Genomic DNA, 18,250 nt, shown 5'->3' on the forward strand with positions numbered 1-18,250 from the left:
GTGTGAGTTTTCGTGACTGGAGGGTGTGAAATCACAGCTCCTCCCCAGCTGACGAATCACAAAAGGTAGGTGTCAGACTACAGTCGAGGTGAGCTGAATAGAATTGGAGTAATTTAAGTGTGTGTGTGTGTGTGTGTGTGTGAGTGATACCTAACTTCTGATAAACTTTACAATTAGGAATTGTAGAGGAAAAATAAATGTCAATTGAATAAGAGCACTTCCCTCCATAAACAACATAAATATTTCACGCAGGTTTGTGCGTGTCTTACATTGTATTGCAAAAGCATTTTTTTAATCTCGTCTCTCCACCCCCAAACATGTTGGCCTCTTGCTGAAGTTTGTTATAGTTCCATTGTTGTCAGCTGTCTTCTGATATCTTGTCCAAATAGCTGTTATGTGCACTTTGACAGCAACTGTTGGCCTATTCAACTCTGGGGGAGCCATAACCAAGTACAAACCTGCCCTCACCTAATATTCACTATCAGCAGCGGCTGAGTTAATGTTTAAAAAGGAGCTTGCATTTATATTGTGCCTTTCACAACCCAAGCATTTTGGGACATCCTATGAAGTATTTTTGAAGTGTAGCCTTCGTTTGTCTATATGAAACATAGCAACCAGCTTGCACACCACAAGCTCCCACAAACATCGATGAGATAATGGTGGAATTTAATGCCCACCAAAGTGAATTCAGAGACGGTGGGGGCTGTGTGATGGGTTGGGAGGGTGTGGGGTGGAGATCCTGCTGCCCTCCTCTGTCTCTCTGATCAAGTCTGGGGCAGGAAGTCTAGCTGGTGGCCTTCATGCCCATAGGTACTAACCCAGTGGAAGGTGGGGGACTCCCCATCCAGGGACACCTCCCAGAAAATCCTGTCAGGTATGCCAGCGGCTTAACGGCAGGGGAGGGGAGGATCCCTTGCTCACTGGTACTCTGTGTCGGATTGAGGGACCCAGTATTGGGAAGGGTGGGCCCTTCAGGAAGTCACACCATGCCCTTGCTGCTGACTCCCCTCCCTCACTTTCGCCAGTGACCCCACCCCCATCCCATCTTGTCCATACTCTGCCTGAGGATCCATGGGCAATCCTCATGGTAGGCCCCCAATAGTGGCTACTTTTCCTGGTGGCACTGCCAGTACTGGAGAGCTGCTGGCCTCTGATTGGCCAGTAGTTCTTAGGGGCAAGATTTCTGCCCTACAGAGGGCTTAATCTGATGGGAGGCTCGACTCTGTCCAGGTAATTGCCTGATTACCTCAGAATAGCATTGGGCCTCCTGGATGGGGATAAGTGATGCAGCTTTCCCACCAGTTCTCCAATGAGACTCTTGTTGTCCACATTAGGTCCCTGCCAATGATCAGGTCATCTATTTTACTGATGTTTGTTGAGGGATGAATTTTGACCAGAACAAATATTGACAAGGAGGAGTAACCCTGTCTGATTTTCCTTTGCCTAAAGCAGGGATGCTGAAGGCTAATGGCCCTACCTGCCATCCTGGATTAGATACGTAAAATCAGTATACACTGAGACTTGAACCTGGACCTTCCTGATGTCTATGGTATAGCAACTCACAGGATAAACTCATTGAAGGGAGCCCAGATGTATGAATGTAGCTTTGCTTTTTTGGAATGAATGCAAAACTAAGGATTAGTTATTAAGTCTTGAGGCACTTTTCACTTGATGGTGTGGTACTGACAGCAGGTGGCATATTATAATAAAGCGTAGAGTAACATCAACAACAACTTATGAAGTGCCTTAACGTAATGAAATAATGAAATGTCCCAAGGCGCTTCACAGGAGCATTACATTAAAAAAAAAGACACCAAGCCACATATGGAGATATTAGGTCAGATTATCAACAACTTGGTCAAAGAGGTATGTTTTAAGGAGTGTCTTAAAGGAAGAAAGTGAGGGTGGAGAGGTGAAGAGGTGTAGGGAAGGAATTCTAGAGCTTGGGGTCTAGGCAACTGAGGGAAGGCCACCAATGGTGGAGCAATTAAGATTGGGGATATGGGGACACAAGAGGCCAGAATTAGAGGAGTGCAGAAATTGCAGTGGGCTGTAGGACTGGAGGAGATTACAAAGATAGGGAGGGCCAAGGCCATGGAGGGATTTGAAAACAAGGATGAGAAGTTTTAAAATGAAGATGTTGCTTGACTGGGAGCCAGTGTAGGTCAAGGGAGCACAAGGTTGATAGGTGAATGGAATTTGCTGTAAGTTAAGACAGGGGCAGTAGAATCATATTGTGGCTTAATGGGATACATTATAAAGAGAGTGTGCATAAACTTGACTTGCATTCCCTTGAGTTTAGAACGTTGAAGAGGTATTTGAAATGATAAAGGGATTCAGTGGAGCAGATAGAAAGAAACGGTTTCCTCTGGTGGGCAAATCCAGAAGAAGGGGGCACAATCTTAAAATTAGAGTTGGTCATTCGGGAGTGAAACCAGGAAGCATTTCATCATATAAAGGGTAGTAGAAATCTGGAATGTCCTCCCCAAAATGGTTGTGGATGCTGGGACAGTTGAAATTTTCAAGACCAAGAATAACAGATTTTTGTTGGGTAAGGGTCTTGAAGGATAAGAAACAAAGGTGGGTAAGGAGAGTCGAGATACGGATCAGACATGATCTAATTGAATGGACGAACAGGCTTGAGGGTCGAATGGTCAACTCCTGTTCCTATATTCTGATAAAGCAAGCGAACTCCACATCTGGATGGAACCAAACAGAACTATATAAAGGCATTTTTATTGTGCATTCAGTTTTGGAAGAGTTATGTTATGTGCTGGTCTCCCATGCTTGGACTTGGCAACTAGCCCCCGTTGGTGCACTGGGCTTCTTTCTAATGCTGAATTCCACCCAAACAAACAATGGGAAATGAGTTTACATTGCTACAGCTGGGTTCCTTAGCACAGCGGCAGAATCCGCGACCCACACCATACTGTTGCTTCCTACAACTTGGGCTTGTCCTACACCTTGGGAGTGCAGGTAATGGAGGGAGTCAGACCTGTGTGCGTGTTGTCAACTGCATTCCTGTCATAAAAAAGGTGCCTTCAGTTACTAGTATTCATCAATTAACAAAATGGATCATGATCCTTGGTGATAAAAATGTGTGTTGTGACCTCCTCAGCATATTTGCTTTTCCCTCAAGTTGTATTGGAATTACTTGAACAACATTTGAACAGTTTAAAATTTCAAATGAGCTGCACAGCAGCCTGTGGTTTTGTATCTTTACGATTCTCTGCCTCGGGCTGATAGGAATATGTGTTTGATGCCAAATCCTACCTTGTTAGATAACAAGTTGCAAAATCCAACACGTTTACTACCACCAGGTACAAGCTGGGGCAGATTTTTATGTGTGCTGTAGCAAGGAATAACTGTGCTTGTTGATAGCTGGATAGATTCCAGAACTATTGACAGATACCTAACCAAATTCAGTAAACCTGGGTTTAAGGGAGTTGCAATCTGAGGTGCTAATGCTGTATAGATCCACAATCTGTGTTTATTAGTTTGTTTTCTCTTTGACCTATTAGTGAATGAATGTTATCGCCACTCCTGAGGCATACTAGCCCGGGTCTTAGTTGATATGTAAATGTTTTCTTTTGAATCTTTATGGGAATGTGAAACAAGTCTGTGCTTTGGCTTGCCTCAAGGAGTTATGGGTTTGTAAATAGACAGAAAGATTGAATGGGTCCCAGTTTCGAATAGTCGATATATCATTAGCCAAAATCTCAACATACCAGAAATCTCGAAAGAAACTATTTTTGTTACTAGTTTCTGCGCAACTGTGATTGCTGCCGTCTCTGGTACCAGGCTAGTCATAACAAAAGGGACAGGGGAATTGGGGAAGCAAATTGCTTTCACATTTTTTTGTACAGGACCTCACGGTAACCCTGATGGTATTGTTCTCATTTTTGTGCCTGCTACATGTATTTTTAACAGAATTCATTTTAGAAAATAAATCTATCCTCAGGCTTTTTTGTATTAATTGAATTAATGAGGAGGAGTTGGAGTTTATTTTGATGAAAAAATGCCCATTTAATTGTAGCACAGAGCAGCAGTCATGCATGAATTTAAGTTTTATCATGATCGCTCCTTGCCTAGCAGTAATTGTAACTACGGCAACTTGCAGCATCTTTATTATAGAACAAATTCGCAATGTGATTCACAGCGGAGTAATCAAGACAAAATGACTCCAAACCAAATTAGAAAATATTTGGAGAGGTGACCAAAAACTTAGTGTGTGTTAAGTAGGGGAAGGAGGGAAAAAGGAGGTGGATTCAGAGAAGAAATTCCAGAGTGTAGGCTGTAGGCAGCTGAAGCTGCATCCTCCAGTTTTGAAATGAAGGGATTGCACTAAGCAAAGACAGAGGAGAGTTCAATTTGGGGTTGGTGAGATGCAGCTGTAGGACTGGAGGAGGTTACAAAGATGGGGAAAGGTGAGGCATGAAGCAGTTTAAACATAAGGGTGAGAATTTTGTATTTCAGACATTGGAATAGTGCAAGTCAATGTAGGTCAGTATGATGACCCATGTGATTTGGGAAAAGCCTGTATTTTCTTTTTGTGTGATGCCCCCTTTAACTCTAAGGTAGAGTATTCTAAAAGGGGTGTAAGTGGACTTCCTAACGGGCAGTTTTAGTTCCAAGGCATGCCCAAGTGATCTGAAGTTGCCTTGGGAATGAAAAGTTAAAAAGCAGAGGGTGAATAGGAAGCTAATTGCAGTTGTGTTGGGTACCAGTCTGTCTTGTGGCAGAAGTTCTGAACACAGATTTCATGTGAGCGGAAACAAGCAAAGCTCTCTGAGTGTTCAGTTTTCTGTTTGGCAATCAGAGGAGAATACAATTGGTCTCAGAACCTATAGTTCATAACAGATCCTAGTGTTGAAGCAGGGCTCTCAGAATAGAATAGGGACTATGTAACTGTGTGTAATACAGTTGTGAAGGACTGAGTGCTGAAGACGTGGAAAGCAGGGGATTGTGGATTGGACAAGATCCACTGCTGCTGTTTCAGTTTTGCCAGAGCCAGCCAGACTTAAAGGATCAGAAAAAGAAGTCTCTGGGGATTCTGTTCCATCAGGTCTGTCGTCACCCGAATGAGAGAGGGTTTGTAGACATGCTCCTTGTTGGTATTAATTGTATCTGGAGACCTTGGATAGAATATGGTTGCCGTTGAAAGCAACTCAAGGACCAAATCCATTGAGTGGAAAATGAGAGATCCTCTCTCTTTGGGAAGCTGAGATGGAAATTCTGTGATATTGCACGTGGTGCCATGTTTATATGGGAAGTGATGCGAATGCTTGAAACTACCTTAGGCATATCTTTGTACCAACTATTTAAAGTGAAATTTACCTTTTTATTTGAAATATCCTTCACTTGTTAATTAATGTTTGAAGTATGTTGATTTTGGTTGGTTTGTTAGAGTGGAAGTTTTAAAAACTGAAATCTTGTTCAGCGGTTTTCTTTCTGTTGGCATCATGGAGATTCCTTTCTTTTCAAAGTTATTGGTCTTTATGGGGATGTAACACCTGTAAGAAAGGTGAAGAATGGGGAAACAGTGCAAGTCAGGCTACGAACAGCAGAGTTTTTGTGAGCTGCAGTTTAAATGGTTGGGGATGGAAGACTGATGAGGGAAGCATTGGAATAATCAAGTCTGATGGGTGACAAAGGCTCAGGGATTTCAGCAGCAGATGAGTGGAGGCAGGGATGGAGCTGAGCGATTTTACAAAGGTGGAGATTGCTGGTCTTATCCATTGTAAAGGCCAGTACCTCCAATATACCAAGAAAAGAGAAAAGGTTACAAGGTCAGCATCGTTTTGTAATGGATGATGTGAATTTCTACAATTCCAGTACTCATTAGCTTTCATTAAGCCAATACATGGACAACATCCCTGTGGTCGTTACTGATACTCATTCCGCTGTGGGGTTCATCCTCTGATATTTTCCTTGAAAAGGGGCCCTATCTGTGGCAGCTACAAATTATATATTGCACATGTTTTAAACTAACAAATGAATAGCCGCTATTCCTTACTGTATCTTCAAAGCCTCAAAGACACTTTGTATCTCATGACTTTTATCCCTTGAAAGACCATCTCCTGTTTGAAACAGCATCACGTCTCAAAGGTTTTCCTGGTTTTCTCTCCCCAAATCTAATGTTTCTGATCAAGCAGCTATACTTTCTGTTTTGAAGTTTCATCTTTTAACATTCAGATATTGGTCTCTCTTTCCCCTTTTGCTCACCCCCTGCCTCTCACCCAGCCTATCCTTGTTGTTTGCCTAATTTAAAAAATGACTATTTACCAACGTGGTCCATGCATTTTAATTTCTGGTTCTCATCAGCCTGCGCAGGAGAAATGCATGGATTGGTTGATTTGAAATGAATGAGCCTGACGTGAAAATAGGTGGAAGATTATTGGGAAGAGGGCAGTGAAGCTTCCAAGCATTGGTCTAAAAGTGCTTTTGTTTAAAAGCTGTGTAGTGAGCTGCTCATGCAGGCATGTCGTTGTGAAATGTCAGACTGTTACTGAATGTTCCTGAGTCGAAGGGATGGAATGTGTTTCTGCGTCCAGATTCCATTCAGTAAATCAGTGGCGTGGATCAGGATGATTCAGAACTGGTGTGATGGCAGTATGCCTCATAAGGACTTAAATCTATCACTTGGCAACAAAGAAAGAGTTGACAATGTAGCCAGATTTCCACATGCAGAGAGTCACCTCTGACAGTAGAGTTTAGGTGTGTGTCTGTTGCCCATGAAACAGTTGTGATGGGTCAGGGTCTGATTTTCAGCACATACAATCAGAGAAGGGAGGTTTAGAGAGACCTAACTCAGTGGTTTTAGCTGTGGAACACTGAACACTCATTACAAGACTTTGAATCCCACCTTTACTGACTTGATTTGCACTAGATTACCCTCAACAGGCACGTTTTACCAGTTCTCTTCAAGGGTCACAGGACAAAGCGCTAGCTTCATGTAAATTGAGTGCCCAAATTCAAGTCTCCCATCTCCAGCTCAGCTCAGCTAACAATCAGCTCAGTCCCATATAAGTTATATGAGGGCCATTTTTAAGCTGTTTTTATTTTGGCTTTGTTTTAAGTGGGATCCAGAGAGATGGTATCATTGACTGGTGTCCGCCATTCACACTGAGTCTTGACAGCAGATTCTTAGCCCCAGTTTTTCCCTTTAAAAGAGGACCAAACAAATCTAAATAGCTCCAAATTGTCTATGGATCAGTGAAGTCAGCTGAATGAAAACTGAGTGGTCATGAAAGCTTCGCTGAGCTGTTGTTCCAGAACTCAAACTTGTAACTGTTGCAGAAATCGCAATGGTCCTGAATTGAAAACCCAATGATATTTTAGAAATATTTAAAGAGTAAGAGGATAACTAAGGAAGGAACAGGGCCTATTGGAGGCCAGAAAGGTAATTTGTGTGTGGAGGTAGAAGAAGTGGACATGGTTCTTAATGAATACTTTGTGTCCTTCTTCACAAAAGAGGAGAACGATGCAGCTGATGTGGTTAAGGAGGAGGAGTGTGAAATATTGGATGGGTTGAACATAGTGAGAAAGAAAATGTTGAGGTTTAGCATCTTCGAAAGTAGAATAATTACCAGGCCCAGAGGAAATATATCTATCCCAGACTATTAAGTGAAGCAGGGAAGGAAATAGTGGCGAGTCTGACTAGAATTCTCCAATCCTCTCTGGTTACAGACGTGGCATCAGACGACTGAAGGACTGGTAACATAGTATCATTATTTAAAAACTAAGAGATGGATGGACTGAGTAATTACAGGCCAGTGAGCCTAACCTTGGTGTTGGGCAAGTTATTGGAAATAATTCTGAGGGATAGTATGAATAGTCATTTAGAAAGGCACAGATTAATCAAGGACAGAAAAATTAGGATTTGTCAAGGGAAGGTCACCTCTGACTAACTTGATTGAATTCTTTTGAGGAGATAACAAAGAGGGTTGCTGAGGATATTGCATTTGATGTAGACTACAATGATTTTAGCAGTTGACTTTTGCCAAGATCCCACATGGCAGACTGGTCAGAAAAGTAAAAGCCCATGGGATCCAAGGGAAAGTGGCAAATTGGATTCAAAATTGGCTCAGTGGCAGGGGCCAAAGGATGAGAAGGCGGCTATGTGCATTTATATAACACACTTCATGACCACCAGAAGTTTCAAAGTGCTTCACAGCCAATGAAATACTTTTGAAGTGTAGTGTAGGGAATGTACAAAATGCAGCAACTAATTTGCGCACAGCAAGCTCCCACAAACCACTATGCGATAACCGGTTACTCTGGTCTTTTTATGTTGATTGAGGGAATCGAGATTGGTCAGGACACCTGGGATAATTTCCTTGCTCTTTGAAATAGTGCCGTGGGATTTTTTACATCCACCTGAGAGGGCAAACAGGGCCTCAATTTAACTTCTCATCTGAGAGATGGCACCTCCAACAGTGCAGTGTCCTCTTGTACTGCACCAGACTAGCAACTTTGATTTTCGTGCTAAAGTCAGGACTGGGATGGAAACCTGCAACCTTCTGACTCCGAGGTGAGAGTGGTTCCAACTGTGCCACGGCTGACATTTACAATGGCTGAAGGTCGTTTTTGTGATTGGATGGTTGTTTTGGATGGGGTTCTGCAGGAGTCAGTTCATTGTCCCCTTGCTTTTCATGGTACCTATCAATGACTTAGACTTAAAAGTAGGAAGCATGATCAAGAAGTTTGCAGATCATACAAAAAATGGCTGTGTAGTTGATAATGAGGAAGAAAGCTGTAGACTGCAGGAAGATATCAACGGACTGGTCAGGTGGGCACTAAAGTGGCAAATGGAATTCAATCCATAGGAGCTGTGAGGTAATGCATTTGGGGAAGGCAAACGAGGCAAGAGAATAGACGACAAACAGTAGAATATTGAGAAGTGCAGAGGATCAGAGGGACCTTGGAGTGCATGACCATAGATTACTGAAGGCAGCAAGACGGGTAGATAAGGTGGTTAAGAAGCCATACGGGATTGTTTCCTTAATAAGGCGAGACATAGAATATAAGAGCAGAGAGGTTGGGCTAGTAACCTATAAAACGCTAGTTGGACTACAGTGAACCCAGTTTTGGCCACCGCTTTACAGGAAGGATGTGATCCTTCTAGAGAGGCTACAGAGGAGATGTACAAGCATGTGGTAGGAATATAGAATGTTAGGTATGAGGAAAGATTTGATCGGCTGGGGCTGCCTTCTTTGGAACAGAGAAGGCTGGGGTAGACTCAATTGAAGTACATAAAATTATGAGGGGCTAAGAGAGCAGATAGGAAGGACCTATTCCTCTTAACAGAGAGGTTGATAACCAGGGATGTAGGTTTAAAGTAATTGGCAGAAAGATTAGAGGGGAGTCGAGGAGAAAATGTCTCACCCAGAGGATGGTGGGGATCTAGGACTCACTGCCTGAAAGGACAGTGAAGGCAGAAAACCTCAGTGAAATCAGTTCTGTTGAAGGGTCATGAGGACTCGAAACGTCAACTCTTTTCTTCTCCGCCGATGCTGCCAGACCTGCTGAGTTTTTCCAGGTAATTCTGTTTTTGTTTTGCATTTCCAGCATCCGCAGTTTTTTGTTTTTATAAATTAAAAGATTGTCCTGGTTAGAATTCCCTCCAGCTTCACTAAAACAAATTATTTGTTTATTATCTCATTAGTGTTTGCGCAGCCTCACAGGAACTGTGTTTCCTGCATCACAACATTTCAAAATCGGTGGCTGGGAGGTTCTGAAGTTGGATTTGCACTTGAAGTGCTGTAACCTACACAAGGCCATGGACCAATAGCTGGAAAGTGGGATTAGGCGGGATAGCTCTTTCTCGGCTGGCACAAACATGACGGGCTGAACGACCTCCTTCTGTGCCATAAACTTCTATAATTACATCATTCTACAATTTTAGCGGTTGAACATACGAACATATGAATTAGGAGCAGGAGTAGGCCACTCGGCCCCTCGAATCTGCTGCCATTCAATAAGATCATGGCTGATCCGATTGTAACCTCAACCCCACATTCCTGTCTACCCCCGATAACCTTTCACCCCCTTGTTAATTAAGAGTATTCAAAGACTCTGCTTCCACCGCCTTTTGAGGAAGAGAGTTCCAAAGACTCGCAACCCTCTGAGAGAAAAAAATTCTCCTTATCCCTGTCTTAAATGAGCAACACCCTATTTTTAAACAGTGACCTCTAGTTCTATTCTCCCACAAGGGAAAATATCCTCTCCACATCCAGCCTGTCACTCCCCTCGGGTTCTTATATATTTCAATCAAGCCACCTCTTACTCTTCCAAAATCCAGTGGATACAAGCCAAACCTGTCCAGCTTTCCCTCATAAGACAACCGGCCCATTCCTGGTATCAGTCTAGTAAACCTCTTCTGAACTGCTACGTCCTTTAAGTAAGGAGACCAGTCCTGTACACAGTACTCCAGATATGGTCTCACCAACGCCCTGTACAACTGAAGCATAACCTCCCTACTTTTGTAATCAATTCCCCTCACAATAAATGACAACATTCTATTAACTTTCCTAATTACCTGCTGTATCTGCATTCTAACCTTTTGTGATTCATGCACTAGGACACCCATATCCCTCTGAATCTCAGAGCTCTGCAATCTCTCACCATTTAGATAATAGGCTTTTCAATTCTTCCTGCCAAAATGAATGATTTCACATTTGTCCACATTATACTCCATTTGCCAGATCTTTGCCCACTCACTTAACCTATCTATGTCACTTTGTAGCTTCCTTATACCCTCTTCACAATTTACTTTCCTACCTATCTTTGTGTCATCATCAAATTTATATAAATTGTAAAACGTTGAGGCCCCAACACTGATCCCTGTGGCACACCAGTCCCATCCTGTCAACCAGAAAAAGACCCATTTATGCCAACTCTCTGCTTCCTGTTAGCTAGCCAATCTTCTGTCCATGCCAATATGTTACCCCCTACACCATGGGCTTTTATTTTCTGCAATAACCTTTGATGTGGCACTTTATCAAATGCCTTCTGGAAATCTAAGTACAGTACATTCACCAGTTCCCCTTTATCCACAGCACTTGCCACTCCTTCAAATAACTCCAAGAAGTTGGTTAAACATGAATATCCTTTTACAAAACCATGTTGACTCTGCCTGATTGCTTTGAATTTTTCTAAGTGCCTTGCTATAACACCCTTAATAATGGCTTCTAACATTTTCCCTATGACAGATGTTAAGCTAACTGCCTGTAGTTTTCTGCTTTCTGTCTCCCTCCCTTTTTGAATAAAAGAGTTATATTTGCTATTTTCCGATCTAATGGAACCTTCCATGAATCTAGGGAATTTTGGAGAATTAAAACCAATGCATCAACTATCTTAGTAGCCACTTCTTTCAAGACCTTGGGGTGAAATCCAACCAGACCTGGGGATTTGTCAGCCTGCAACCCCAACAATTTGCTCAATACCACTTCCCTGGCGATTGTAATTTTACCCCAGTTCCTCCCTCCCTTCCATTTCCTGATTTACAGCTATTTCCAGGATGTTACTTGTGTCCTCTGTAGTGAAGACCGAAGCAAAATACCTGTTTAATTCATCCGCCATCTCCCTACGTTCCATTATCAATTCCCCAACGCACACTAACTTTGTTAAATCTTCTCTTATTTCAGTATCTATAGAAACTCTTACTATCCATCTTTATATTACTAGCTAGCTTTCTCTCATATTCTAATTTTTCCCTCCTTATTAATCTTTTTGTCACTCTTTGCTGCTCTTTATATTCTTTCCAATCTTCTGACCTTCCACCCGTCTTTGTAATTATATGCTTTTTCTTTAAGCCTGATACTGTCTTTAACATTTTTATTTAATCAAGGATAGTGGGCCCTCCCCTTGGAATTTTTCTTTCTCGTTGGAATGTATACATTCTGTGTATTCTGAAATATCCTTTAAATGTCTGCCAATGAACTATTGACCTATCCCTTAACCTCATTTGCCAGTTCACCAGCTCTGCTTTCATGCCCTCATAATTGCCCTTATTTAAGTTTAAAATACTAGTCTTGGACACACTCGTTTCTCCCTAAAAATGAATGTAAAATTCAATCATATTAGGATCGTTGCGACCTAGGGATGCCTTCACTAGGAGGTTATCAATTAACCCTATATCGCTGCTCAATACCAGGTCTAGTATAGCCTGTCCTCTGGCTCCAGAATGTGCTGTTCTAAGAAACTACCCTGAAAATATTCTGTGAACTCATCTACGCTTCCTTTGCCCATCTGATTTTTCCAGTCTCTATGTAGATTAAAATCACCCATGATTATTGCTGTACCTTTCTGACAAGCTCCCATTATCTCTTCTTTTATGCTCTGTCCTACTGTGTAGTTATGATTAGGGGGCCTGCACACCACTTCCACAAGTGACTTCTTTATCATTCCTCATCTCAACCTAAACTGCTTCTACATCCGGTTTCCTGAAATTAGGTCATCCTTCTCTGATGTGCCAATACCATCATTAATTAACAGCGCCACTCCTCCACCTTTTCCTAACTTCCTGTCCTTCCTAAATGTCACATACCCTTCAATATTCAGGTCGCAGTCATCCTGTAGCCATGTCTCTGTAATGGCAACCAGATCGTACTTATTTATTTCTATTTGTGCTATCAGTTCATCTGTTTTGTTTTGGACGCTATGTGCATTTAGATACAACGCCTTTAGTTTTGTCATTTTATTATTTTTGTAACATGCAGCCTTATCTGCTGATTTACTCTTAGATTTGTATTCTCTGTCCCTTCCTGTCACAGTCTGTTTATCATTTCCCATATTAATACTTGTCTCTCTTGCCTTGTCTCTACTCTTTGGTTTACCGCATCTTCCCAAATTTGATCCCTTGCCCCCACAATTCAGTTTAAAACCCTCTCTACTTCCCTAGTTAGGCAGCTCACGAGGACACCAGCACCAGCACGGTTCAGGTGTAGACCGTCCCAATGGTACTGATCCCACTTTCCCCAATGCTTGTGCCATTGCCCCACGAACCAGAATCCACTTCTCCCACACCAGTTTTTGAGCCACGCATTCATTTCTCTAATCTTATTTGTCCTATGCCAGTTTGAATGTGGCTCAGGTAATAATCCAGAAATTATTACCTTTGAGGTTCTGCTTCTAAATTTGGTGCCAGGCTCGCCATACTGCCTATGCAGAGCCTGCTTCCTCATCCTGCCTATGCCGTTGGTACCTACATGGACCACGACCACTGGATCCTAGCCCTCCCACTGCAACTTCCTCTCCAGCCCTGAGCAGATGTCCCGAGCCCTGGCACCAGGCAGGCAACAAAACTGTCTGGACTCTCGCTCTTTGCTACAGAGAACAGCGTCAATCCCCCTCACTATACTGTCCCGTACTACCATTACATTCCTTTTTGCTCCCCCCACTTGGATGGCTTCCTGTACCACAGTGCCATGATCAGTTTGCTCATCCACTCTACAGCCCCCACACTCATCCAAAAATTGCAGAGTCTCACACTCCTACCCCCTGGGTACCCTTACCTGTCTGACTTGCAGTCACACCCTCCTGTCCTTGACCACTGACCAAATCAGATTGTTAGAACTGCCAGGAAAATGGCAGAAGCCGCTGTTTTCAGCCATTTACTCCTTTTCTTCAAGTATTCACTAATTTACTGAAGTTGCAGCAGAACATTAAGACATCTATTTCCCATGCAGTCCTGGCACACCTTCAAATGTGGGTTATGACCTGGTCTAATTGGCACTAGTGACAGGCCCTGTGTTGACTTTTTCCTTGTCAGCAGGAATATTGACTTTTGGGTTCTGCCTGAGTAAATGGGCTGGATGGGAAGTAGTAGGATTGACCTTCTGACCTTTCTCTTTTTTTTCTCTCACTCTCATGAAATGAGGTTTAAAGGAATAACCTTCACTCTTGGTATTTGCCCCAGGTTTAATTTCATTAAATTTACAGGGTGGCAAAGATACCAGGGGGAAAAGGAATGAAATTTGCATCCAAGGTGCAGGGTTCTGTCCATCTGGAGCACATATGGAGAATGTGACCAATCACCTCTGTGGTTTTAATAGAATAAACTGGCCTTTATATATTGCATTTCACAACTTCGGGACCTCCCAAAGCACTTCATTGCCATTAAGCACTTTTGACATGTAGTCATTGTTGTAATGTAGGAAATGGGGTGGCCAATTTGCATACAGCAAGCTCCCACAAATAGCAATGACATAGGTATCTGTTTAGTGATACTGGCTGAAGAGTAAATATTGATGAGGGCATCAGGATTAACACCCCTGCTCTTCTTCAAATAGTTTCATGGGATCTTTCTTGACAACCTGAGAGAAGACAGAAGAGACCTTAGTTTGACAGCACTTCCAGCAGTACAGTACTCTCTCGGTATTGCAGTGGAGTGTCTGCCTAGATTATGTCTTAAGGCCTGAAGTGGGGCTTGAGCCCACAAACTTTTGACCTGGAAACAAGAGCGTTGCCATTCTCTCTTGAATGGATGGAAAATCTTAGTGGTGGGGATGTGGTTAGGAGGGGGAGGTGGGCGTGTGGTGGTGGTGGGGGAGTTGAGGGTGTGTGGTGGTGGTGATGGGGGGTGGTGCTGGCGGGGCATGGAAGTACTTGAACTTCCCTATCTACTACCTGAGGGGTGTAAATAGTACAAATAATTTTATAAAGTATTCACTCTTCACTAACGAGTATTGTTACCGCATAATTTTTTTCCACTGTCAGGCCCTGTGATTAGCCTTGTGTATTTAATTTTTGGTACCCAGTCAAGTAGGGTCAGAGGCAAATTAACACGACACTTGAATCGCCAGCAATGGAATTCTATTTATTTTTAGGTGGCCACATCTCTGCCACCAGGAAGCAAAACACTCCATGATGAGTGGTGGAATAAGAGTGGTTCACAGCTGCAGCTATTTTGGGAGGGGGGAGGGCAGTCTCCAAACCTCTGGGCTTTGTTTATTTTTCAAAGGAAAATTATATTTTTTGTTCTTGGTGGATTTGGTCTCTTGTTTTTCATGCGAGGCCCCCAACAGAATTCTGATGCATGAAACATAGAGTCTTGCTAGGATTACTCTGTGGTTTGAAACAATGCTTTGCACCTCTAGGTGACATGGACAGGGCAGAGCTTTAAGGTGAATGAAAGGTTCAGTGTTCTAGTACAGAAATATCACAATTTAACATTCAACTCCTGACTTATTCTGGAGTTAGTGTTTCTCAGACCTCCGTTGTACCTAGGGCACTGCAGCAAATCTTGCAATTCATCAATCACTAGTCCAGTTTACCTTCAGTTTAGACAGAAAGCGAGTAACTTGCTGTTGAAGCATCTTTCATGAGAATATTGTTGCGCCATTCTGCTTTTTCTACTGGTGTTAGTGAGATGTTGCTGCACAAAGAACAGGCCGCCAGTAGCCACTAGCCTGGAGTGCTCAAGCCATCAGGGAAGAAGAACCATTTATTTTTACTGGCTGGTTTTCGGTGCCTGTCAGTAAAACCACCGATTTACATTGGGTTGTCCACTGGCAAGGTCTATACTTGGGAGCTGATCGTGCAAACACTCCACTAATACCAGCATTAAAGCAGTCACATTTGCTTCTCAAGTCAACACAGTGCAATGTGAGTGAAGGTACAACTGTCACAAAGTTGTCCAGAGGCAGTTGCCAGCTCTAGTTTTGAAATTGTCAGATCCTTCCCTATTTCTGTAGTTTGTGTTTTGAGAGACTATGCACCAACTCCCCATGTTCGCCTGGTTAATAAAGACTTCTTTTAGAACCCCTCATTTTGCTATTGGCATAGGGAAACTGATTTAGTGATGTAAATGCGGGGATCGAGCCAGATATTAGTCTCCTGCAACCTGAACTGTAGAAGTATCAAAGTTAAAAGTACCTGGAGTGCAGCAGCACCTAATGTTTTAGGTCTTCAACTGCTTGTGAGATTCCTTGGAAATGGAGAGGTCAAAACCAGGCAAGCGTCATCTTGTACAGAGCCTGTTAGCTGTGGTTCAGGGTGACTCCAAGCCAGAAAAAAAACTTGTTTGGTTTTGCTCTAAAACCCTGTCTGTTACTTTGTGTACAGGAATATGCTATAACTCAACAGGCTGACTCATTTTGAAGGAGTCAGCACCCATGTTATGATGCACATACTTGTCAACATTTATTATTTGAAAGTCAGGATGAAAAGATAAGAAAGTGAGGAAGAAAACTTTTATAGTGGGGGTTAATCCTGATGGAAGTCAGGAATTTGTTTTAATCTTTTTTTCAAAAGAAGAATGCAGCATCAGAGTCTGCTTTGGCAGTCCAGCGCAGAATGACTAAGTAAATATGTCAGCACATTGAGTTAGTGGCTTTTGGTTTACTTTCCGAGATTGTGATTGTTTGTTTGGGATCATTTTATTTTTACAGATAGAGCGAGCTTGCAGAATCCATATCCATTCTGCTCCCTGTAGGGCAGAATGCAGAGGTTTTGGACTGCTTGACCATTTGTTAGGTGTCTATCATTTCCAATGCTTTCACCATAAATCATGAATTCGGGGCTTACTTGATGAAAGGAATGCAGTTGCTGGTGTAAGTGGTCAGAGTTACAGTTCTACTCTGCTCGTGTTTCATATTAAGCAATTCTCACCTCCTCAATATTGGTTTTAGGCCAACTTTGAATCAATGGCATTTGCATCTGACTGGTGTAAATAGGTTAATACAATTCTTCTAGCATTTCCTGCTGGAAGGAAAAGCTCAGTGGATACATCATTGTGACCATTCAACTCTATCCTGTGCACAGCTTCAATCTGGAGAGGGCACAGTGGAAGTGCAGGAAAGCATGTTTACTTCAGACAATTTGGAACAAGTTCTGAACGTAAGTTCTCTGTCCTACACTCTAGTTTTCTCCTCTCAAGTCCTCCCAACTGGAAACCAGTGATTCACACTGGAGTACAACCTCTGACTTTGGCCTGTTCACTGCCTCTGTTATCATACTATTTCTCCAGTGCCCGGCTTTAGATGAAGTGTCCTTTCTTCTAGCTAAATGCTCCGAAGATCAAAACTGTAGTTTTCAACCCACAGCATAAACTCTATAGCTTCACCATTGGTTCCAGTCCCCTCAGCAGTTGCTGTCTCAGGCTGAAGCAGACTACTGCTTTTGTGTCCTGCTCAACTCTGAACTGAGTGTCCAACCCTATATAATCTCCACTAAAACGATCTGCTTCCATCTGTGTAACATTGGCCACCTCTGCCCCCTACTTCAGCTCATCTTTTGCTGAAATCCTCACCCATATTTCCACTGCTGTTTCTTATTCCCACAGGCTCCCAGCCACCATTTTTCACATGTGAGTCGGGCAGCAAGGGTCGGGAGACTGTTTGTTTGACTGCAGGGGTACCACACCTTCACCTGATCCCAGCCTCCACACGCTGTTACTGGGCAAACGATCAGTAGCAGGAAGCTTGGCTAGGTTTGCTGCCTCCTCTCCTCGCCTGCCCAGCGCTGCCAAGTTGATTGTGCCATCCTTACTGTTGGCACGACCGTGCTCAGCTTAACATCGTAGAGCACCAAAGGGTGAAACTTGGTATCTTCCTACTTGGTATTTGGCACACCACACGTTACTTTTACCCACTTGGGCATCAGTAGAGCTGGCAAAGAATCTGTTCTTTCTTAACTGTATGAAGGTTAGGGCCAGCAGCTGACAGTATTGTTGCTTGCTGCTTCATCCAATGAAAACTGTGGAACTGGAAAGAGTTAATCGATTTATGTCTGAGAGAGAGAAAATGTGTATATTCTTTCTGTGTAAATCCTTCAGGGGTGTCAGTGAGCCAACAAGAATATGATCTCATTTCATCAGTGGCTCCTGCTGACACTTATGGCAAAGCTGAGCAGAAGTTTGAGAAAGTGAGCTGGGACAGACTATACAATTACAGTGTTCAGACATTCCAATCGGATGAATGAAAAAAAAGGGGAGAAATTGTTATGGTAGGGTAAACACTGCTAGTATTACAATAACAATCAGAAGAAACATACTGTAGGGTAAGCAAGCTATTAATAGTGCAATAATTCAATAATAATGAGGTGTCTCCCATAACAGTGTCGCTGACTGTGTTCACCTGCTGATTTTACTGCTGGTTTCAGGCCTGGCTGGACAGTATTAATGTTAGGTGACATGAGGGCAGTGTGTGGTTAAACAAAGCTGGAGTGAGGCCATTGCACATGAATTAGCTGATGCTCTGTTCTACAGATCAGTCAAGAGGGGGCCAAACACTCATTCAGAGAATGT

At 42.8% G+C, this 18,250-nt stretch overlaps 1 protein-coding gene across 2 annotated transcripts in view; it reads left to right on the forward strand.

The window, feature by feature from the left end:
• bcar1 (BCAR1 scaffold protein, Cas family member) overlaps positions 1-18,250 on the forward strand; it is a 230,884-nt gene that overhangs the window by 115,359 nt on the left and 97,275 nt on the right. The window lies entirely within an intron of this gene.

Source organism: Cetorhinus maximus, chromosome 6 (assembly GCF_964194155.1).
Source record: "Cetorhinus maximus chromosome 6, sCetMax3.hap1.1, whole genome shotgun sequence".
Taxonomy (NCBI): Eukaryota; Metazoa; Chordata; class Chondrichthyes; order Lamniformes; family Cetorhinidae; genus Cetorhinus; species Cetorhinus maximus.